This window comes from Sinohyriopsis cumingii, chromosome 14 (genome assembly GCF_028554795.1).
Source record: "Sinohyriopsis cumingii isolate HCF-2022 chromosome 14, ASM2855479v2, whole genome shotgun sequence".
Lineage (NCBI taxonomy): Eukaryota > Metazoa > Mollusca > Bivalvia > Unionida > Unionidae > Sinohyriopsis > Sinohyriopsis cumingii.
In genome coordinates, this window is record NC_142974.1 from 125,762,613 (window position 1) to 125,788,173 (window position 25,561).

Sequence of the window (25,561 nt, forward strand, 5' to 3'; positions counted from 1 at the left end):
CAAGGCAGCTGCTAGTACCATTTTTATGTCTTTGGTTTGTCTTGGCCAGGGTGTTGTCTTGGCCAGGGTTTTTCTTGTTTTGAAAGGGTTTGTCTTGGCCAGGGTTCAAACCTGTGACCTTCCGCTTCCAAGGCGGACTCTCTAACCACTAGGCCACTGGATTGGTCACAACGAATAGTAAAGCAATGGATAAATTAAAATCTCATTGAGTAACTCTTTAGGAACATTAATTTACATTTAATGGGACATTACCATGAGTAGGTTAAAACAAATCTCTGATTTTACTATGCTTAAATTTTGTAAAATATTTGGAGATTTGGTTAAATTAAATGGTTCTAATTATTCAGAAGAGAAATTTCAAAAACTCAAATAATGAAAACAAAATAGCTTTAAGTTATACAATTTTGACATGTTTTACCTTATGTATAGATTAAATAAGTGAGGTTTTTTCCAATCTTTCCTATATAATCTGCAATTTCTGCTTCAGTACCCATTTTGAAAGGTTTTGCTTTAACACAGACCTCTGTGATTCAGTGTTTTCCATAAGGAAGGTGCCCAATTTAATGGTGACATGTTTCCTCCTGGTAATGATTGATTTTCACAAAGTGACGATGTTTTGATGCTACAAGATTTAAGTCCCATTGATTTTCAATTCAAGCAAGAGATAAATTAATTTAGATTTTGCAGGTGTGTTGTTTGACTCATCCAGAACCAATCTCCATATAAAGAATAGCTATTTTGCCAGAACTGAAATGTAGAGATCATGGATGTTCAAGCCTATTTGGTTTGGTAAAGCAAGATTATACTCTATATTTATAATTTCTATCAAATATGTAAAATAAAAATATGTAAAAACTGTATATGTATTTACCTCAATTTAATGTTTAGTAATTTGCTGAAGGAAATAATACTTATATCATGTCACTGCTGAGGGAAATGATACTCATATCATGCCACTGCTGAGGGAAATAATACTCATATCATGTCATTCTCTTATAGATCAATGATGACTCAGCTGATGCTTTCTTCAGTCCGGATTTGGAAATGAAAGTTCTAAGTGAATGTGTAAGGGATTTCAAACAGGAACTTGGTAAACATAGAGTCAAAGTTGAGGAAAGCATTGATAATTTGAAAGAGGAATTCAGAGACTGTCAGAAAGGACTTATTGCTTTTAAGAAGGAAACTATAGAAGCCTTTCAGAATGTTGTGGTGGAGTCCCTAACAGATACTATGCAATCATTAGAGGAAAAAATGGATACAAAGTTACAAGAACAAGATACAAGATTCAAGCAGATGATAGATACAAATATGACTCAGATATTCAAATTAGTCAAGTCTGCATCTTCAGCAGGACCAGGTGAAGAACCAGGTAGGGTTTATATCTCCGTAAATGCAGTTACAAATTAGATATATGTGAGAAACATCAATGGCATGCCATTGAAATATATAATTTCTTTTGGAACTGTCATTGTTTTGTATTTTTAGAATGAATGCACTGATGTGGACCTAGGGCAAGTTTGATGGCTCACCCTTGGAAATCTCCAAGTATTCAAGAACACTTAGGACTTTTAAGGTTTTGGAAGGAAAACAGTCAGAATGATTATGTATCTTTTTACTGACATCCTTTTGCATTCTCTATCATACCTATGATGATCTGTGATATGTGCACAAAATTGCAGTGATAAGAATGGTATCAACATGTGTGTCTTTCATAACATGTGACGCAAAAGATCTAAAATTATTATAGCTGTTGATAAATTCATCATATTGCTAAGTAGATGCTCATATATTTTGGAGATAATTTTGTTGTTTTTCTTCATTCTTTAAGTTTAAAGATGACCATGACATTGCTATCTGGTTATTTTTCTGTGAGTGTGTGAGTGGATAATAAGGCCATTTTGTGCTCAGAACTGTTTGTGGGACATTTGGCAGTCGATGCCATTTGGTCACTAGAATATGTGATGTAGTTCTGAGACTTACACTGCTCACTTTTTTGTCTACCTTTGCAAGTATCCTCAGTTCAGAGTCTGTAGATCCAGTATGGATGAGAACGTGTCAGGTGGAGTGGTCCTGTGCAAGATCTTCCCAAGATTCAGGGTCAATAATGAAGTGTTTCATGGATGACTTGAGGGAATCTTTGATACATTTCTTCTGACCACCCAAGCCATCACTTTGCCTCCTTTGACTTGCCATAGAAGATCTTCTTTTGTAGTCACTCTTTTGATGTCCTGGTGACTGAGCCAGTCCATCTCATCAAAGACATCATCTGCAGAGTGTGCATGCTTGAAATGCATGTTGATAAAAGAGCATTGGTGTCCAGCCATCTTATCCTCATCAGTTTTCTCAAGAAGCCCATTCCCATGGCATCGGTACACAGGTTGCATGCATAAGGCAGGATCAGCAACACAGTGACTTTGTGAACCTTCACTTCTGTTTTTTAGACTGATGCCTCTGCACCCCCACATATTTGTGCATATTCTACCAAAAGGCCACACTTGCTTTAGCAATTTTGCCATTGGTTTGATTATTGATGTGTACTGCACATGATAGGTGAACAATTTTTCCATTGTTTAAATGGTTTGGCCATTTGTTGTGATGGTAGGCTTTACTTAGGAGTTTCCTGGTCATCCCCTCTGTCTTCTTGATACTGATTGTGACATCAAAAGTGTTACAAGCTCAAGAGAAATGGCCCATACTCTATTGTGCTTAGACTGACATTTGAGAACAGTCATCAGCAAACAAACTGTCACTTCCTGTAATTTTGTTTTGATCTCTAGTCTCCGCAGATTGAAGAGCTTGACATCATTCCAGTATCTTATGTAGATCCTATTGTCATAGTACTGGTATGGGATCATTATGCATGGCAGATAAAATCATGCAGATGAAGATGAGGGCCAGCATAGATCCTCACTTGACTCCATTGGTAACTGGGAATGGTTCAGATGACTTGACTATAGCTAGCACGCCATCATTGAATTGCTGAACTATCACAATGAATTTCTCAGGGCAACCAAACGTTTGCTTTCATCTGCTGAAGGCCTTCATGGCTGACTGTTTAAAAGGCTTTTATCATGTTAATGAATGCCATGTACAGGTTGAAAGTGTCTTCCTAGCATTTCTTCTGTAGTTGACGATTTGCAAACACCATATGTATGAGTCTGTGATCCTTTCCAGAAGCAACACTGATTCTCATGTAGGAGCCATTGATCACTGTGATACATGAGGTGCTCCAGCAGAATTCTGGCGAGGATTTTGTCCGCTATTGACAGCAATTAGATGCCATGATGTTTGTTTTAGGATTGCCTGTCAACTTTCTGCCTGTACAAGTGGATAAGGGATGTATCTTTGTATGGGGTATGTTCAGTCAATTTCTCTGCCATGCGTGCATCTCCAGCTTTGTAGACTTCTGCTGGTATAGCATCTGCTCCATGTGCTTTTTCAGCTAACAGTTTTCTCAGTTTCATTCAGTGTTGGATCATCAGCAAATGATATATTGATTTCTACTTGGGGCAGGTGACCAATTGTCTCCTCATTAATGGATGGCTGTTTCTTGATTTTGAAGTGTTCTGACCATTTTTTAAATATTCGAGATAATCTCGATGACTGTGGCCATAGATTGTCTGCAAAGCATCATTGAAGTTTTTTATGAATTCCTGCCTGCATAGCACTGAATCTCATCTTTGCTATAGAGAACTTTCTCATTTGCCTTATTGCTGAACAATGAGTTTGCATTGGATTGTTCTTTTGATGTAGTTGAAGGCTGCCTTCTTAGATGATGAAGTGCCGTCTTCTAAACAGGCGTTTTGGAGCCGATGTAGATGATGTTTCTCATTCAGAGATCTTTATATGGCAGTGATATTCTCATCAAATCAGTCATGATGTTTACATGAAATTGACTGATTGTTCTGGATGTGCTTGAGTAAACAGGGTCTCTGAATATGCCTGTTTTTCCTTGACATTCTCAGAGTCAACAAGAGGAGGGGGGATGAAAATCTCTCTCAAGACAATCAAGAAGGGATGAGTAGTGTTCTCAGTTGTCACTAGTAGGGTCAGTCCCATCTACTTCTATTAGGGACTTTGGGAAGATGACAAACCTATCCCAATCTTTCCCTCTCATTAGAGAGACAATTTGGAGACATGGTTCTTCCTCATCTCAGGAATGAGTATGGAACTATGGTTCTATTTCCGTAATGATAGACTCAAATGATTTTACTTGGAAACCAGGTGCAAAGGTTCCTTCCCTGATGTTAGGGTCCAAAGCCTCCTCCAACCTGTCAGGCCAGGTTCTGGGGGTGGGGAGACATATGTACTTTGATATGAACTCAGATTGAAAGATGTAGAAGCTATATGATGGTGTTCTACTTGCTGAAAGCTTGAACGTTTTGAGGGAAGGTGGATTTTGTAAAAATAAAAATGACCATCTGTTTAAGAATTTAAGATTTTGACTTTTATTTCTAGTATAATTGTACAGGTTTTTAATATCCTTAACCTTTAAGTTTACCTTCTTGTACTTTGTTTGCATTTATTTGGAAGGTTTCATCTTCTCAGCCTCTTTTTTTGAAAAATGTTTATATTTCCATTGGTAGAACATGACTTTTATTGGCACCATATCATCAGCATTGTTCTCACTTTCTGTTATACTCTACTACTGCTACTTCCACTACTATTAATAATTCAGGTATAATTCCTTTTATCAGTAAATTTAAGTCATTTTTTTTGCTGACAATAACTAATTGTTTTCGATGAAAATCGTTGATATTCAAGAAAATTAATTTCATAAACTGAGGCATATGTTAAAATGATGTGATACTACATACCAATATTCAGTAGCTTAATGGTCAGCAGTTAGGTGATAACTTGTATGCAGGTAATGTCTGATATATTATGGAATGGAATGGAATTGTCTTAAAATTGTCAAGTGGATGTTCATTGGATGAACAACCTTTTGCTTGCATTATACTCTGTGAGTGAAAATCGTTTTACACTTTTGCAGGTGTTCCTGGCAGAAGACCAGAGAGTGAGGGACTAAAGCAATTGAAATGTAAGTAGCATGATAATACTTTGCTTTGCTTGTTGACACATTTGTTTCTTGAGAAATCGATGAAAATGAAGAGGAAATAATAAGGTGAAGTAATTTATTTTTCTTATAGAAAATCTGTCTTGTTTTGTTCAGGGGAGGTTAATTGGATAGAGAGCCATTGGCAGCTTTGTAAACTTGTGTTCACAGTCACAAAAATATGGAAGCAGCATGCTGTCTTGATGGAATTCGACTTAATGTCTGTATGCAATGCAGGCTGTATTTTTCAAAAAAAAGGGAAGGAATTTTGATCTTGCTAGTTCAGATTTATGTATTGATGCATTTGTCATGTTATATCATGCACCTTTCACAGAAATAAACTTCAAATTTTGAAATATAATTGTGGGCATGTATCTTTGCACCATCATTACAAAACTGGGTCACTGTGGCTCACAGTTCACACTTCAGTTGAGTCACAGTCACTATTAAAACAACTTGTGAAACTAGATGACTGGATGGATCTTTCTTAGTACCACACCCTTAAAAAGAAAGGTGTCATTTTACATTTTACTGGCTTATGTTAAGTTTTTGCATTTAGGTAGATTTGTATAATACTTTTATACTTGGATTGATGAAACGTGGTGGGAGGATGTATCTTGATAAGTACTACACTCTCATATTCAAAGTATGTCACTGTGACCCATATTTAACTTTATAGAATTCAGTTCAATTTTGATTTTTATCCTTTATGTTTGAATTATTAAACTAGATAATTATATTTGTGCATGTCTATGAATATTATACCTATGCAAAAATCATCATTATGACCTGCATTTGACATTTTACTGGCATAGGGTAAGTTTTAGCTCATGTCTAAATAGTTTATTAGCATACCCACCACTCTATCTGGGATCATGAAAATGGGTTAGTGGATGCTTCATAATGAGTACTTGTATAACATTTCATGTTGACCCATATTTTATGTTTCACCAACTTGGGTTACATTGCTTGTTTGAGATTCATTTATCAGGCACTGTTCAGGCTAGAACCATGAAATTCATAATGATATGCATCTCTGAAACAAATGAAGCACTGATTGAATCATGTGTCATATTTTACTGTCTTTGTTTCAATTTTGGCATTTGGCTGTTGGATGTTTGTTATGTGGTATGTATATTACCTTATGTATAATGATGAACCTTGGTGACTGGATGCATCTTGATAAGTGCTGCATCCAAATTGCAGAAATAGGTCATTGTCACTGATATTTCTTGCTTCTGTCACTTTATTCAGATTGTATTAATTTATTGGTACTGTTTATGTTACAATCATAAACTTGATATGTGGATGCATCAATTACTACAGTGATGTTACAACCAAGAAAGAACAATGTGATCTACATTGTTATGCTTTTCTAATGTAAACTGATTATTTGTATATATGATCACATACATTCTTCATTGCTATACACATCTTTGCCTACTCAAAAGGCCCTCTTTGAGCAGCATGGTCAGAAGTAAATATATATTTCTTCATTGGTGAACTTTCCATATTTATTACACATAATAATTATGCATTGTAGGTGTCACACTAGCTGACACATATTAGGTTCACTATTCATTCTGAGTATAGGTATGAGATGAGTTGATTTCATGCAGTATACTTTTCATAAGGCTTATGACACTGGCAGTCACTTCAAATTATGCAGAGTACTTTTCCTTAGGTCTGGGGTGGACAATAATATTATTTGCTGAGGAACATTTTAAGAACAATATTTCCATCTAAATGACATAGTCTAGTTTACTGCCTGCAAACGTTTACAAAATTTGTAGATATGTAAATACACATGCATGTGACAGTCAGTGGTGTGGGAATTACCTGTTCCAGTTAAATGCTACATTTCCACATGACAGTCAATGATGTGGAAATTACCTGTTCCAATTAAATGCTACATTTCCACCTGACAGTCAGTGATGTGGGAATTACCTGTTCCAATTAAATGCTACATTTCCACCTGACAGTCAGTGATGTGGGAATTACTTGTTCCTATTAAATGTTACATTTCCACCTGACAGTCAGTGATGTGGGAATTACTTGTTCCTGTTAAATGTTACATTTCCACCTGACAGTCAGTGATGTGGGAATTACTTGTTCCTATTAAATGCTACATTTCCACATGACAGTCAGTGATGTGGGAATTACTTGTTCCAATTAAATGCTACATTTCCATGTGACAGTCAGTGATGTGGGAATTACCTGTTCCAATTAAATGCTACATTTCCACATTTCAGCTTAAGAGGATAATGCTGATAATTTCTATTTTTAATGTATGTTTTCACATCAAATGTGTCATTCTCAAGGAAAAGCCACAATTGATGTGAATATTTTAATTTACTAATAATGATGGTAAGATTTTATTTGAACTTTGTTGTGTAATTTTCCAAACATTTATTAATAGAATTGTTTAAATATTAAATAAAGAAAAAAAGACAAGAAAACAAAGACAACACCATTTCAAGTTTCTATTCCATTGTATGGAATCTTTGTCATTGTTGGTCCTATAAAGCATATGTCTGCACAGTATATCCGGATTATGGTGATGTTTTCAGTTAATAGTCAAAATATCATGCACATAAAATTATTATAATAATAATTAAAAGACACATATCAAATGAAACCATTGCAAGCTGAGTAAGGTATGCACATTATAATAGCAGTCAACTGTCCAGTAACCGAAAGTGTTGGGTAAACATAAGGAAATGTTGAATTTCTATTATTGTTGATTAAATGAAATCATTTCAGTTATTTTAATCAGCGTATAAGGATGGAAATTGTTTTCATTTTTGGAGCCTAGAACAATGGTTTATTTTTTTAAAAAACCGTTAACCTCTAGATTTTAGCTCAACTGACAATAAACCAGAAGAGCTTGTGGAATGGCCTGTTGTCCATTGTCTCTCTTCCAACATCTGTCCATCCATTAGCACGAGTATCTTTTTGCAACTACTCCTAAACTACTTGGAGAACTGCTATGAAGCTTGACACATATATTCACCCCAAGGTCAAGTTGGTCCTAATGAAAATGGTAGTACTCATGCGCTTGTCCTAATAAAAATGGTGGTACTCATGCGCTTGTCCTAATAAAAATGGTGGTACTCATGCGCTTGTCCTAATAAAGATGGTGGTACTCATGTGCTTGTCCTAATAAAAATGGTGGTACTCATGCGCTTGTCCTAATAAAAATGGTGGTACTCATGCGCTTGTCCTAATAAAAATGGTGGTACTCATGCGCTTGTCCTAATAAAAATGGTGGTACTCATGTGCTTGTCCTAATAAAAATGGTGGTACTCATGTGCTTGTCCTGATAAAAATGGTGGTACTCATGCGCTTGTCTTGATAACAATGGTGATGCTCAGACATCCAATATGACTGCCATATTTGCCATTCTGAAAATCCTGTTATAACTATTTCGTCAGAACTGATGGATTTATATCAACATGGACTACTCAGTTAAAGATGTCTGATTTCCTAATTAAACACTGTGGCAACAAGACATCAGCCATGTGGAAATTGTGTTCCTCCTGATCATATGGTAATAGCAGCATGGAAATTTTTAAAGACTTGTTATGCTGTCCAGTTGGTTATAATTAAAATTTGTGCCAATCTGATGCCCATTATGGCTGTCATGGTCATCAACTTGTTATGACTTCTGCTCCTGAAAGGAAGTCATTTTGACATGGGCTTTTCATGAGAAGAATCCATATGAGGTTTAGTTGCTTTTAAATGAAAATAGTACTTCTTTGATGTACAGTGTGCCTATCCATTAGAAATCTTGAGTCTTTGAGGTAGAAAAGAGTATTAAGTTTTATTGTTTCATGTCATTTTAGTTTCATGTCACATTACATAGATTAGTTTGAAAGTAGATAGATTGGTTGTATGATTTTATCTTTGGTCAGCTCATAGCTGGCTGTATGGCACTGATTTAATGTAATTTTTCAATTTTGAAATGATTAAAAGTTAAATGTAAAGAGAACAATTTTTCAGAATTTAGTTAGGAAAGGGGATAACATTTCATTTTCAAAATCAATTTAGTCTCAACTTATTTTGTATGAGTTAAATAAATTTTATGATTACTGTTTATCAGTGACAGTACTCTAATTGATGTGCATTCTTCCATAAAATAATGATGGAAAATATGATTTCTCACAGAAAACATCATGGAAATTATTTTTCTTAAAGACCGTGGTTGAATATCAACCTTACTAATAAGTCAAATAGCTGATAGGAGATACATTGAAAAAAAATACAGTGATTTTCATGTATTATTATCAACCATAACAGGGATAGGTACTTTAATTATGCAAATTCCAGGCTATTGAAACATCGGCACTTTCAAAATTGAAATTCATTTGGAACACCACTGGGACTTGTTCAAAACACGCTATACTTTTGGGCTTGTGATATAACATTACTATTTGGGATTTAATTCACAATACTGTAAGTTCATTTTAACTGCTCACTATGTATTATGTATTATCAGAAAAGAAATTTACAACACTTTTGGTTTTTGCTCTTTTCTGTTGCTTAGTTTAAGGCCATAGAGTCATAACAATACTTTTATTTTATATTTGACCCTTTTTTTTCAAGCTCAAACTGAAAATAACCTTGGCACCATGAAAGATCTTGGATTCATTCCAACAAATCAAGCAGTAGAAGCAGATAAACTCCTACAGAAGAACAACTGCCTTGTCATCAAGGGGAACCCAGGTGAGGGTAAAACAACAACAGCTCTACATCTGATAGACAAAGAAAAATACAGGAATCAACGTGTTGTCATAAAGAACCTAGACGATTGGAAGTTAGTGGACATCGATTGGGTAAAGATTGTGGTCGTGGAGGATATATTTGGTCGTTTTGACCTAGATCCAGGGCTTGAACAAGGTTGGTTACTTTATCTGCAGGATATTCAGGGTCACATTGATGCCCGAAAGTTAGAGGTCATCATCACAACTAGAACAGATGTTTTGGCAAAAGCAACAGACTTGGTGTCTCTTCCATTATTGTCTGATGAGTTTTCATTTACACTGTCTTCAGACAGGCTAGACTATTTAGAAAAATTCAATATTCTAAATAGAGAGCTTCAGATAAAAAAGAAGGTTTTGCAAGAAAATGAAAAAGAAAAGTGCATATTAAATTTTCAAGGCTTGCTTGGTTTTCCTCAGTGTTGCTCTCTTTTTGTTGGGGATGAAGCCTTGTTCAGAGAAGGCGCCAGTTTTTTCAAGCTTCCTGAGAAAATGTTTTATGAAAATATCAGGCATTTGAAAAGTGGATTTCTTTCTCTTGCTTTTCTTTTTTGCCTTGGTGAGATTTCTGAAGAGTTCTTATCAGATGAAATGATGCCAGAGCTAAACAAGAATTTGTTGTTGGAACTGATTGCAAAGCTCAAACCTCATTTTAATATTTCAGAGACAGATGGATGTGCAAGATTATTAAGAGATTCATATGAACTGTATACAGGAGTCTATGTTGTACAATTAGATTTGTGCATCAGCTTCATCCATACCACAGTTTATGAAGCTGTGGGGCATGTGTTGGGAGAACTGTGTCCAGAAATATTAATAAAGTACTGTTCATCTGACTTCTTGCACCAGAAAGTGTATGCAGCAAATAATAAGGATAAATCCTCTTTTAAGGTGTATGTACCTTTGTCAGCATATGCACATCTTGCAGATAGATTAGTGAAAGAAGTTAGAGAGGAGAGGCATGTACAAATAGTGGTTGAACATTCAGCTTTAAAACAACAGCATTTTTGGAAAATGCTTAGAAATCAATGCCTCGAGTGTAACAAGATGAAGGAGTTCTTAACCACTGAATTAACAAGTTTACAAAGCGATTTGAATCAAGATCTGGGTAATGGAGAGATCAGAACATTTTTGCAGTGTACCCTGAAGAAGGATGTAAATACTGCCGTGTTTGCATTTGATCATCTGTCTGAATTTCTAGAATGCTCCCATAAGAGCAATACTAGTGACTGCTGGCATTGTAAGGAGAAGCAGAATTTGCTAGAGATTTCTCTCTATTACAGACATTTTGACATAGCAAATAAAATGATAAAAATGAATGCAGAGCTATCAAGAATTAGCTTGTTCAACGCTGCTAGACATGGCAATTTGGAATGGGTGAAATCAGCCATAAATAACCTAAAGCAGAAGAAAGCATTTGATCCAAATGAACTGAGAGAGTCACTCTGTAGAGCTTATATATCAGGAAACCAGAATGTGATTGAATATTTGCTAAAAGAAAACATCATTATGGATTTAGGTTGTATAATACACGTGGCAAAGCATGGCAATGCCTTGTCCTTAGCAAATGCAATAGCACATTTAAAAGATAGTACAAAATGGGACTCTACTTCTTTGGATGCATTGAGAGCACTGCTGCATGCTTTCTTGGATAAAAAGAATGATATTCGGGATGTGCTAATCAAAGAAGGGGTCTCACTAAGAATGGAAGTTCTAACTTTAGAGATTAAGCCTTCAGAATTGAAGTCCTTGATTCAACAGTTACAAGATACAAACCAATGGGATCCCAAATCAACACATGCATGTCGAATATTACAATTAAGTTATTTAGGGGAAATGGAAGATACTGTTGATATGCTAATCCGGGAGGGTGTCGTTTTAACCATGAAGGATCTGTGTGATTCAGCCATGTTGAGATCAAAATACTTTGCCAGAGCAGTTTTCCACTTAAAGAATGCTAACAACTGGGATTGCAAATCACCATTGGCATACAAAACATTAATGTATGCTTGTAGGTGTGGGTGCTGTGATGCTATTGATCTTTTACATAAGGAGGGTGTGTCCTTAACCATGGAGGACTTACCTGAGTTGGTTAGTTATGGGTCGTCAAAGCCTGCAGAAAAAGTAATTCAGCATTTGAAGGATGCTAAAAAGTGGGATCCTGAATCACCATATGTGTTGACAGCATTGCTGATAGCGCAGAGTTTGGGAAAAAATGATGTTGTTGATGCACTACACCAAGGAGTCTCATTATCAACCGATGTGCTCATGGCCATACCAAATAACTTTTTACGTATGTCTCCAGTAGGCCATGAAAGTGTCTCAGCATCGGCTATGGAGGATCTCCATGATGAAGTCATCGCAGGAGTCTCATCATTTGTTGATGTGCTCTCGGCTATGCAAAATGGTTTCTTTCAGATGCTTCCTTTATGCCAAGAGAGTGTCTCTACATCAACCAAGGAGAAATTTGATGTGATGGATCTCCACCAGAAGGGTATCTCTTTGGCCAAGAACATTGGTGTACTAATGGAGCTATCACTGAAGCAAGTTACTGAAGTAATTGAATATCTGAAGAATGCTAACCAATGGGATATCAATTCACCAATTCTGTACCTAATTTTGGGCATGGCACATATTCGGGAGAATGATGCTGTTATTGAACTGCTACACAATGAGGGTGTTTCTCCTACGTGGGAGCTGATTCTAATTTCAGTTGTGGGTTCATCAATGAACATGAGAAAAGAAATTCAACGCTTGAGAGGTACAAACCAATGGAATCCTTTATCATACTTGCCTTCAGTTGCATTACTGTCAGCTTTTCTCCTGGGAAATTATGATGCAGCTGAACTGCTACAACAGGAGGGTGTTTCACTTTCAATGGACACACTAGATGTTAACATGTGTACATCAGTTACTCTTGCTACCAGGCTAATTCAACATTTAAAATATACTAACCAATGGGATCCCACATCACAGACAGCATCACTTGAATTGTATCGTGCCTATTACTTGGAACAAAATGATATTATTGATCTTCTTCACCAAGAGGGTGTATTGCTTGCCATGAAAGATCTGACTGATTTAGTTCTTATGGGATCAGCAATGTATGTTTCTAAAGCTATACAGCACTTGAAAGATACAAACCAGTGGAATCCCGATTCATCAGTGATACCATTGGCATTATATTTTGCAAATTTACAAAAGAAAAATGATGTCATGGATCTTTTGTACAAAGAAGGTGTCTCAACAATGCAACAGATGCATGAAAGTTTAGTGGGTTGTGTTCTTAAGGATCTATTCCACCAGGAGATTCATATCATCATGGACTCCCTATTAAAATTCATTGTGTTCAGATTATATATGCATGCTGCAAAAGTAGTCAAATTTTTAAAGGATGTTAACAAATGGGATCCCACGATTCCAAAGGCATCTGAGGCCCTATTATATGCTTATTTGCAAGAGAGCACTAACATTATTGATCTGTTACAGCGGGAAGGTGTCTCCTTAACCATGCACAGTTTCCTGGAATATGTCAAAACTGGATCATCTAAGCTTGCTTCAAATATAATTCAGCATTTAAAAGATACCAATCAATGGGAACCTGGACTTGCCCTTGCATCTAGAACATTATGGTGTGCCTATTGGAAAGAAAGCACTGATGTAATCACTTTGCTACACCAGGAGGGTGTTTCCTTAGCATCAAATGATTTTAGACTACTAGTTCTGTTGGGATTGTCAAAACATGTGAAAAAAGAAATTCAGCATTTAAAAGATACTGGACAAGAGATCGGCAGACTGTTTTTTCCTGCTTTACTTGCTTGCACTTATGAAAGAACTGATCTAATTAATCTGTTTTGTGAGGAGGTACCCATATTGTTGGTATTTGCAGCATTCATGAAAAGATCATCAGAGCAAGTCATTCTGTGTCTGAAAAATGCCAACAAGTGGGATCCTGATTCAGTGTTTGGTAGGATTATATTACCATTAGCAAACTTGGGAAAGGACAGTGATGTAATATACCAAAGGGAGGTGTCCCCTTGCATTGGAACTTTGTCAGAGACACATACCTACTTACATTGATGCTTTCCATGGCCTTCAACTTAAATGATTGAACCTGTATATTCAATGGCTTTCATCTATATATCACATTCAATGGCTTTCATCTATTTATCACATTCAGTGGCTTTCATCTATATATCACATTCAATGGCTTTCATCTATATATCACATTCAATGGCTTTCATCTGTATATCACATTCAATGGCTTTCATCTATATATCACATTCAATGGCTTTCATCTATATATCACATTCAGTGGCTTTCATCTATATATCACATTCAATGGCTTTCATCTATTTATCACATTCAATGGCTTTCATCTATATATCACATTCAATGGCTTTCATCTATATATCACATTCAATGGCTTTCATCTATATATCACATTCAGTGGCTTTCATCTATATATCACATTCAATGGCTTTCATCTATATATCACATTCAATGACTTTCATCTATATATCACATTCAATGGCTTTCATCTATATATCACATTCAGTGGCTTTCATCTATATATCACATTCAATGACTTTCATGTACTGTTTGTTACATTCAATGGCTTTCATCTGTTTATCACATTCAATGGCTTTCATCTATTTATCACATTCAATGGCTTTCATCTATTTAGCACTTTCAGTGGCTTTCATCTATTTAGCACATTCAGTGGCTTTCATTTATTTATCACATTTAATGGCTTTCATCTTTTACATTCAATGGCTTTCATCTGTTTATCACATTCAATGGCTTTCATCTATATATCACATTCAATGGCTTTCATCTATTTATCACTTTCAGTGGCTTTTGTCTGTTTATTACATTCAATGGTTTTCATCTATTTATCACATTCAGTGGCTTTCATCTATTTATCACATTAAATAGTGTGTAAAGTTGTTTTTATTTAATCAAGAAATTTTTGCTCCTGGCTAATTTTTATTGTAAGAGACATTTCTTTTCTACTAGATTCTTTTTTTGCTATTATTTTTTTCTTTCAGTTCTGTGGAAGAAAGTATCCATATGTAAATACATCTGACCATCCTAGCTTTTGTCTCACATGTTTGTTTTGCCGTCATGCAGTTTAGCTTTCCTGATGAAGAGCATGTTTAATGTGAAACATATATGAAAACATGTGATGCTGTAAATTTTGTATTAACTGAAATAATTCATATCATCCAAATGCTGGATTTTCATTCATTGTAACTCCTGTCGGACAAAACTCTTTTTGTTTTATATGTGTGTGCATGTTTTGGCCTACTGTTGAACTTTTGATGTTTGCAAGATGTTGTTAAAAAAAATTTGTATAGCATTTTATAGTATATATAAATTGTCTGGCAAACTTGAAGCATAATAGAGCCCGTCAGAGATGATAACGTGTCAAAATGGTAATCAAAGTTTTGAGAGTTTTGATATAGTCCAGGTCTGCCCAGGTTGGCTGCCATGGTGTGTCCATGGGAAAGACACATACCTCATATTTCCTCAGCATGCAGCCATAGGCAATAATTTGCTAAAGCTGCCTTTCAAAGCAACAAGAAAAAAAAGAAGTACTATTTTCTCAAGTAAGATGTATATACATATTCCTAATCATATAAGAAGAAAACTAATTAAATTTTAAAATCTTATAAAACAAAGTATATTTTAACTGTTCAGTATTTCTTAATAAAGTTTAAATTTCTAAGACTCAAAGATGATCATTACTTGTACATAGGTAAAGTATTTAAGATTCCTAGATTTTAGAGGTTATTAGTAGCATTATTCCATTGTTACCTCACTAGACCAAAGGAAGTGTCAGCATTATTCCATTGTTACCTCACTAGACCAAAGGAAGTGTCAGCATTATTCCATTGTTACCTCACTAGACCAAAGGAAGTGTCAGCATTATTCCATTGTTACCTCACTAGACCAAAGGAAGTGTCAGCATTATTCCATTGTTACCTCACTAGACCAAAGGAAGTGTCAGCATTATTCCATTGTTACCTCACTAGACCAAAGGGCGTGTCAGCTCATGGCATGGCCCAGTTATTTTAAGCTTCTTCTAAACAGCGCTGAACTTATTTGATGTTTAACAGTATGGTGTGAAGGGTTTTAAGAGTTGAACAAATGGCACTGATCATCTTCAATGTGTGGAGGATGGAAGACTTACAGTAATTTTCAAAAATTGCTAATGCGGACCTTTCAGTATTTTACAAATGATCCACATTATCTTTAAATATGACTTGGTGATAAAATAGAAAAGCCACTATTATTTTTTTTTAAATAGAAAAAAACCTTTAACCTGTATCATCTTCAGAATTGTTCTACATAATTTGATCTAACTGAACAGAAAGCATCCTGTCATAGAAACCTGTAAAATTAATACCATGTATGCCAATCCATTATCCAATATGGCCACTCTTCCTAAATTAGAAAAACCCTTTAAACTTCTCAAATTTGACAGAAAGCATTCAGTTACAATTGTGTAGAAATTATACTGATCCATCGTTAAATATAGCTGCCCCTACTTAAAAAATTTAAATCTTTAAACATCATTACAAAATCCATTGAGCTGAATTTGACCCAATTTTACAGCTTACAGCCTGCCATAGACATCTTTCAACAGAATGTTACCATACTTTGCAGACCACTCTAGTGGCCTAGTGGCTAAAGCATCAACCTCGGATGCGGGAGGTCATGGGTTCGATCCTGGGCCGAGTCATACCAAAGACTTAGATAAATGGTACTAACAGCTCAGCATAAGAGGTTAGTGTTAGGACTGGTCGGCCTAGTAGCAGGATAATATGACTGGGTGGGACATTATGCTACATGTCTGTAGCATGATGCCCTAATGATAGACATCACTATATTGTTGTTGTTGTTGTGGGGTTTAACGCCATTTTTCAGCACACGATAGGCTATACATGGCGGCCAGTATTAATGGTGGAGGAAGAACCCGGAAAAGCCCGGAAAGAACCACCGACCCACGAGAAGCTACTGGCAAGCTTTCTCACATGCCCACATTGGCTGAATCTTAGACTCGAACCGCCGCAGACAGAGGTGAGATGGCAGTGATCCGTAACGGACATCACTATAAACTGTCACACTGTAGTCATCATAATGATATGACTGAAAAATTGTTAAAGGTGCCTTAAAAGTCCAAATAACACACACACGCACACACACCATACTTTGCAGAAATTTACTCAACATTGTCTAAACAAAACTGCAGAATAGAATGTGACAGATTTTCACACATAACCTCCAGGCACAGGGGCAACCGGTCATTTCAAATATAGGTGAAATTACAAAGACTACAGAAATAACGAAATAGTTGTTTGTTTCATGTAATCATTCATGTAACAGAATTAAACATTTGTTTTTTTCAAAACAGAACAGAATTGATCCAGACTTCATGGCCAGTTACTTTTTCATTTAGTTTTAAGGAAGATACCCATGTGAGTGATCTTAGGTGCTCTTGGGTCTCCTTGTAATTTCTTTACACTTGATGATTAGAACCACTACTCCTCATGCTGGTACCTAATGCTGACACAATGCTTCCACTGCCATCATCATTAGTTCAATTCATTTGTTTCCTATGGCCTCTAAATATAGCATACTATGATCTGTATCATGAAGAAGTCTGATACATATTCTAAATCCTCCACAATATGTATGCTCAGAGCACTTCCAAAGCACAAAGTAGTCATGACCATTGAGCTGATGACGGCAAGCACCTTGATAATGTAGTGGACTCATCTTTTTATTCATGACATAGAGCACAATCTTGTAAATAATATATAGTTTTATGCATATGTTATGACATGTTGGTGCTTTCATGCATTCTTTTCGATTCAAAAAGGTGCAAGAGTGCAGTGAAGAGAAACTCTTCAATACAGTGCATAATTTATCAAATGTCTTAGTTGTTACGATACTTTACATCACTTGCCAACTTTATAATATGGTACACCTGTTTTTAAGGAATTTTACAAATTTATTTCATATCTCCTTGAAAAATATCAGTCTGATAGAATACACATATCTCAGAAAACATTACTTTAGATTCATAATTAATTCATGAAATATATGTTTGGAATAAATATTTCTGTTGTTGGCAGAAGCATAATTAATATTAAAGATAGACACATTTATTGTAGCAGTTTATTCAACGTATGAGGTATATTTTGAGCTCCATTTTTGATACAGACATGATTATTAAGTTTCCTTTGTGTTGTTTATTAAATGTAGATCATAGTCTGTTCCTAATTTACTTGTCATTTTTTTAGGTTTGCCACATTATTAAAGAAAAGACATATGCACACATATCAATCATTTATTCAGAGGGTGGGGAAATCAGTGTTATTTAAGGCTTTGCTTCTTATTCTTCTGTATGGTACAAGTCTTAAAGCCAGGGAAAAGTAGCTATCATACTTAAATTGTATAATGATGAAAGTCCATTCTTTTATATCCGTTAAACCCTGCCTCATATGCAGAGGCAAGGCCATGGTCATTGGAAAATCTTCGTTATGGTTTGTTTGAAGTTGTTCTGTTTGGTTCTAAGTCTTAAATCATGGGAAGGATTGCTATCATTCTAGGATTGTAGAATCAATGAGCTTCATCCTTTTTATATTGATGGACTCCTACCTTCACTTTTACCATGTTATGTGTTTAGGCTCAAAAACAGAATAACAAAAGAAAGAGTGAAAACAACAAACTTTACAAATAATTTATTTCCCTTGAAAAAACTCTGTAAAAATGAAAAATAATTTAGTTTTAAGAATCAAATCCAAAAGTACTCCCAGTATATTCCATGAATTAAATTTTAGAAGTCCTAATAAAGAAATGTTCTAATGAATTCAAGTTTTAGTCCCTATGTAAAATCTGAAATGGAAGGTGATGATCTATACTGTAGTCAGTATAGTGCTGTTGTGTCTACAGTTCTGTGTTATTCACAAACAATAATCAAGTGTTTGAATTTCCCAATAAAAGTTAATGAAATGTCTTTGTCCATGAATTCTGTATGAGTACATATATATATCCAGGAAAAAGAATTAATCCTTTGAATTCAAATAATTTGAATAAACATTAAAATGTAATTCCCAAACTGATCACAAACAAACGAAGATCTTGACATCAAGTGTTTTAAGCCCAAACTGAGAAATATCTCTATAAACAAAGATTATATAGTAACTTGAAACGCAAAACAAATTCCCAGATGAGGGTCAACTTTCCAGAATCTTTGAGAAGTATTTATGTCTAAAGCACGTAGTCCCAGTATGACTTTGACAAAAACCAATCACTTTACTCTAAGAATAAGATAAAAATAAAAAGTTGTTTACTTGTCTCAGTGATTTTTTATATCAAGGTCGGGAACTATGTCAGCTTGAGGTGTTTACAACTGAAGAGTCAAGGTCAAACTATTTTCTGAAAAAAATATCAAGTTCCTAGTAAACAAAACTACATTATTTTGACATATAATGAAATTAAAAATAAAAAGATTTTGAAACTTTAAAACAAATAAATTAAATCAAATATAAATTAAATAAAAAATGCATAACATACCCTAATACAAAGTCAAGGTTATTTTAAACTCTTGGTGAAGTCTTCTGTTTAAACTGTTCTGTATGATCATAAGTCTCAAACCAGGTACTTTATTTAGACTGTTGGATTTATTCTGAATTTTCATATTTAATTAGCTAATAATTCTCCCTCTGATGCATGTACAGGGGAAAAAGTTAAAGTGAAAAGACATGGATGCTTGCATACCATTGCATTTAAGGGGGAAAAGTTTTAAAGTGAAAACATCTGGAAGCAGGCAATGAATATAATTCCTTAGAATCTATTTGTTTCAAGCACATGGTTAAACAAATAATTTTTGTGTAGCGATAAATGTCTTACAAGAAATGTAAATATATTTAGTTGATGATAAGTTTATATATATATATATATATATATATATATATATATATATATATATATATATATATATATATATGCTATGGTGAGTTTGAAGAGATAAATGAAAAAAAATAGTAGAACATAGTCTATGTATGTATGACAGGAAGACAGTTAAGAAACCTGTAATAGTTTTTTGATCATGTTTACTTTTAATTTGAAAACATTTGAGTTAACTTTGTTTCAATTACATTGCTAAAGGTCAGGTGGTGGGTGCATTAATTAGAATTAAATAAATTTCCTGTCTTACTAGCTCACCAGGTTGATAATTACTTCGATGAAACTTGCACTAATTAACCCATGGTTAGCCAATCACAGCTAAGATCACCTAGAAACCTATATTGCAAGTTTCATCAACATATGGAGGCTTTGCCCAGAATGTTGGTAATGAGCTTTATATTATAAAATTTTTGACACATTTGCTAACCAGTGAAATTAATACATTTTAGTGAGGTGTTCTGGAATCTGATTGGCAGACCTTATTATTTTTAATCTCACATGACCAGAGATAACTTGGCCAACTGCTGTTGTGCTTGCTTGTTGGGCATACATTAGCAAGATGAGCAATTCCAGACCAAACCTTGGCTGCTTGTTCTGTTCTAGTTTTTGCAAGTTAAATGTCCCCAAAATAGTTCAAGGTACATGTTAACAACAGATTATGTAAAAAGTGTTTTTGTTGACAATTAAACAAATTTCAATTCAATTTTAACCAAGAAGGCAGGGGAATCAGATTGAATTTTCAAATTTCCTTAAATCGATGGAAGGAAATGAAATATTTTTAAACAAAGTTGATGTCAAGTCTGTGAAAGTAAATGGATTATAGACACTTTTAACTTAGATTATTCTAAAATTTACATGGATAATATGTGATACATGATTCCCGTATTATTTTTAGTGTTCACAATGGAAGCATTTTTACTGCAGTTGTTATCTGATGCACACTACTTAGTGTTAAGTTAGTACACGTAGCTGTGTAGGCAAATTAATATTATCTGATGCACTTGGCATCTTGCTTTATTGTCATAGGGAGCTTATCATCAAAAAGAAAGTGAAGCATATTGACCCTCTACAGTTGGCAAGGTGGTTACCTGACAAACGTGACTCCTCATCTGTGGGATAGTATTAGGAAGTTGCACAATTTTCATGACTGCCGAAAACATTACAAATGCTTTTTGTAGTGTACAAACTGTTGCAAGATCGCAGTGTACATGGCATATTTACACCTATAAATAAAGTACATAATGCTTATTTCACATGCCTTTCTTTACATTGTTACATATATAAATGTGTATGGTTGCACTTTGAGGCACTGTTAGAGAATTTCAACGCATTGTAGATAACCATCTTACCATAATTGGTTATCCAATAATTGCTGTAGAGATGAAGTTTAAGACAAATATGTACTTATATCATATTCATAAGTAGTCAGGTAAGAACTTGCTTTCCACTGAGATTGTATATAATTTAAATATTTTGAGAGAGTGTATACAATTTAATAAAGATACTATGTAAATCTTTGATTCACATCAGGTGAGTATTCATCTTGTCTACTTATTGATTTACATGTGTTGAATGTCTTTTTTTTTGTTTTTAGGTCACTTGCTTAAATTATGGAAAGCTTATTCTATACCCCGAGCAGCATCATCTGGAGTTAGCATCTATATAAAGTTCTGTTTTAATGGCACTGCAGCCAGCTTTATGCATGATAGATCTGTAGATGTCAATTTGATTATTCTAATGTAAAAATTAGATCACTGAAACCAACTATTTTTTGTACAAATTACTTTATTGTGCTTAGATGACTTAAAAATTGTTAAAGCAATGTTAAAAATCCCAAACACACACACACTTTTTCTGAGCAAGGTTACCCACATACATATATTTTTTATGCAGATCTGCAGTTGTTGGCATGGTATATTTTGTCAGGGTGTTTCTTGTATCATTCATAATGTCCCCATATGAATGTAGTCACAGTGACCTATATTTCTAAACTATCTGTTGACTGTTTGACATATTGTGAAAGTAATCATCTTACTGGCAAGATTTTGTCTTGCTTCAGCTGTAAAGAACTTGTGCTACAAGAACTTCCGTGCGTCATTTTTAACCACTTCAAGCGAAAACAATTATTGCAGCCTATTTTTTCATGTATGACCTTTTAATTAAATGCTAATTGCAGTGTCAAATTTTAGTCTTCCTGGCAGATATTTATTTGTAAGCTTGGCATGTTCATAAAATGGCATGTATATCATGGTGTTAATTGCATCATTCTCAACCACCCAATCAAATGTTGGTAACAGTGATTTACTTTTTCATACACTTACTACCTTTGTTAAGTATAGCTGTGCATAGCTTTACCTAGCATGTAAGTTGCCTTGCTGGCAGATCTCCAGCTGTAAGTGTGCAGTGTATATATAACTCTGACATGATGTTGTTAATTATAACTGGCCCAGGTGATACTTGATCATATCCACCCACATTCATCATACCCCAGCTTCCCAATTTATTTTACATATAAATGGTATAAAGTAGTGCTTGTGTCATTTTGTCATCCTTCTGTCCAGCACTTCATTAAGTCCTTCAGTTTTGATGGATTGTCAAGAAACATGGTAAATTGTATGGTCATCACCTGATGATGTACATGTCGATTAATCAGTTTAATCTTATTACTGTTATTGGAATTACTGTCTTTTTACCTGTAGATTAAAGTACTGTATGACACAATCTTATTAGTGCATCATATCTTGCAGGTTGTCTTGCAGTTTTCCTTTTGATTGAAGTTAGACTTGGTACATGATTATGCCTTCATCAGTATCCACATTATGTTCACATTGTAATCGTAAGATGACAAGAAATGTCACATGAGTAGCTGTACTTGTGGGCATATGCTGACATGCACTTGCAAAATAATGCGATTGTGGGTAATTTCAAAGGTCATGAGAATGATTGTGCAGCTTGAACACTGGGACTTCAAATATTTGAGGATCATTCAAGACAGATTCAGCTGTAATAGTACTTGAGGCACATCAACAGTTTTCCTCCTCAGTATCCGCAAGTGTGATTTTGGCCCACCTGGATCATGAATGAATGTTGATTTTTAACTGCGCTGCTACACAAAATTGCCTCACAGCTGGATGCAACTAATACTGAGGAAGTCCTAATATGCAATTATGCCTACCTTTGCTGTGCCTCTTTGTATCGTTATTATATGGTCTTGGCATAGCCTTATATAATAAAGTATTGTTTAATTCCTTTAATTCTATTTATTATTTATTCATAATGACATTCTTGGCTTTTTCCTTGATAACATCGTTGGATTTTCAGTGATGAGAGTGTTGGCAAGTCTTCGACAGATCAGCATAGACCACAAAGCTGATTACATGACTTTACCCAGATAACATATTTACGGCATGGTCAAGCACCCTGTGTTTCAAAAGGTATATGTCATTGTATATATTGCATCACAATGTCATAGATACATTTGTCTATGTTTTCAATCGATGGTGTGCTTAACTTCAGACCAATCATGTCCGTACCTTCAGATAATATATTTAATCGTACTATTCCACCAGCTGGTAAAAGCTTTGCACCCATAATATTAATTCTGAAAACCAGTGAAGCATCTCGTAAATAACCTTTTTGCAGAAACTCTTGATCAACATAACATACCTTTTTGTACTCTAATGGAATTTTCATAAGATGGTATTTGGCCAAATCAAAATCACTGCACTTTTCCCACTGAAAAGTCTTACACCAGCTTGTAAATGGCAACCTATTGATCGTTGCCACCAATGATTTCAAACACATTTCAGTGCTTGGATGTTGACGCTCTGGTTTCTGTGTCATTGCACTTGAATAGCTTCCAATATAAGACTCACTATATCTTTCCTGCTGTTTTCCTGTGCTGCATATCACTTCTTAATATTATTTTCCACTGTGAAGGGTTTTCAAACGACAAAAAAAATCATCATCATGGGTGTTCTTTAGTAATATTATTACATTCATTTATCTAATGTATTTACCCTTGATGGTATGTGTTGAAGATTTTTACGGTCTTCTTCCCTGGTTGGTTCTCCGTCTACGCCTTGCATTTTTGCTGTCTTCGCTGGACAACGACTCATTTAACGTCAGTAATGTGAAGCTTCCTTGCACAATATCATAGAATGACTTTTCTATCCCTTTGCTATATTCGTCAAGTTTTCTTAATGCTCGCGCAGGGGTGATATATAACAATATAAATATATTGCGAGGCTCCAGATAAGTATTTGAAAAAATATATCGAATATTTAATGAATCGATATGACTCATTTACTCTAAATGGCAATTTAATCTTTTCCTCGATGTTACAAACACAACCTTGGCCTAGTAATGTAACGTTTGCTTTAGCTACAGAGATGAATTCGTTCACAATACTATATGTGTCAGACTGTGAGGCTTCTGCTAGCATTTTGAAATAGCAAACCACAATTCTCTGATAGTTAATTCCTTATGTATTGTCGGAGTAAATTTATATGTTGGTATATGCAACTTTCTACCTCACAGCACTGCAGCCACAATATTAACCCATGTTCACGATCGGACACCAATGAACTTAACTGAATTCGAGAAACTGTGGACTATCACAGTCTCGGACTTTTATCAACCAGTGGTGTTTCAGAACCAACAGGGATTAATCACAGATGTATGGGCATTTGCATATGGAAAAACGTCATGAGTTCTGGAGGGGTCAACCCTAATCACTGAAAAAGAAATCAGGATCTCCATGAAATATTACTCCAGCTCATCCCTTCTTTCTTATTATCTTTTGGTTTACAAATATAGATTCAACCCAGTTACATGAATATTAAGTTACGAATTTATATTCCTTTTTATGTTCATTTTGCACAAACAGAACGATAAACAATTATAGAGAAGCATGCATCAGTGACACATTGAATGATATTAGTATCTCCATTCTTGACTTTTTTAATTTAAATTCCTTAGATGTCTTTTAATAAGATATAAATTAATCAAAGTACATTATATCAGATTGTTTTTAAGCGAAGAACAATTCTAATTATTTCTTTTATAAACAGAATGATGAATTCCCTTTAGCATTTGGAGGTCTGAATCATTTTAGATGGTTTTAAAACATCTTATCGATTGTGTACCCTATTTTCGTTACCGATATATCTTTTGGTGGACTAGTATCATTCGCTGTGAAGGAAAGTTTAGGATCTGAGTCTGCCATTGTTTTATGTACTGCATGGTGCTAAATTTCCACAAATTCTAGCAAAGAGAGTACTTTATAAAATAATTACCCTACCTATGTCGACACTGCTCTCAAAATATATTACTGTTCATATAACATATTCGAAATACAATTTTAATGACAACTATAATCAAAACATATTAGCTTGCTTCTTTCATACGCGTTACATGTTTTCTTCTTGGACTATTGGATATAATTCATTTCATACATCCACCAATCCAAGCTAATAAGGTCATTTAACATACTATAATTTATAATCCTCTCTCCCACTCAAGGAAACGTGTCAGATGCTTGTAAAGAATATTTTGATTGTAGGGAGATAGCTCTTTGTTTGTATTTTCATACATTGACTTTGAGATATTGAATATGTACTTTCTGGAGAAAAAAGGGCTCACTTGAAATAGCTTAGTGCTACGGTGGTTTTATTAGAACAATTCATGTTAACGCTTGTGGAGACCATTTGGACTATGAAAGAAGATAAAAGATACTAAATCTTCTTTAATAACTTAATTAGAC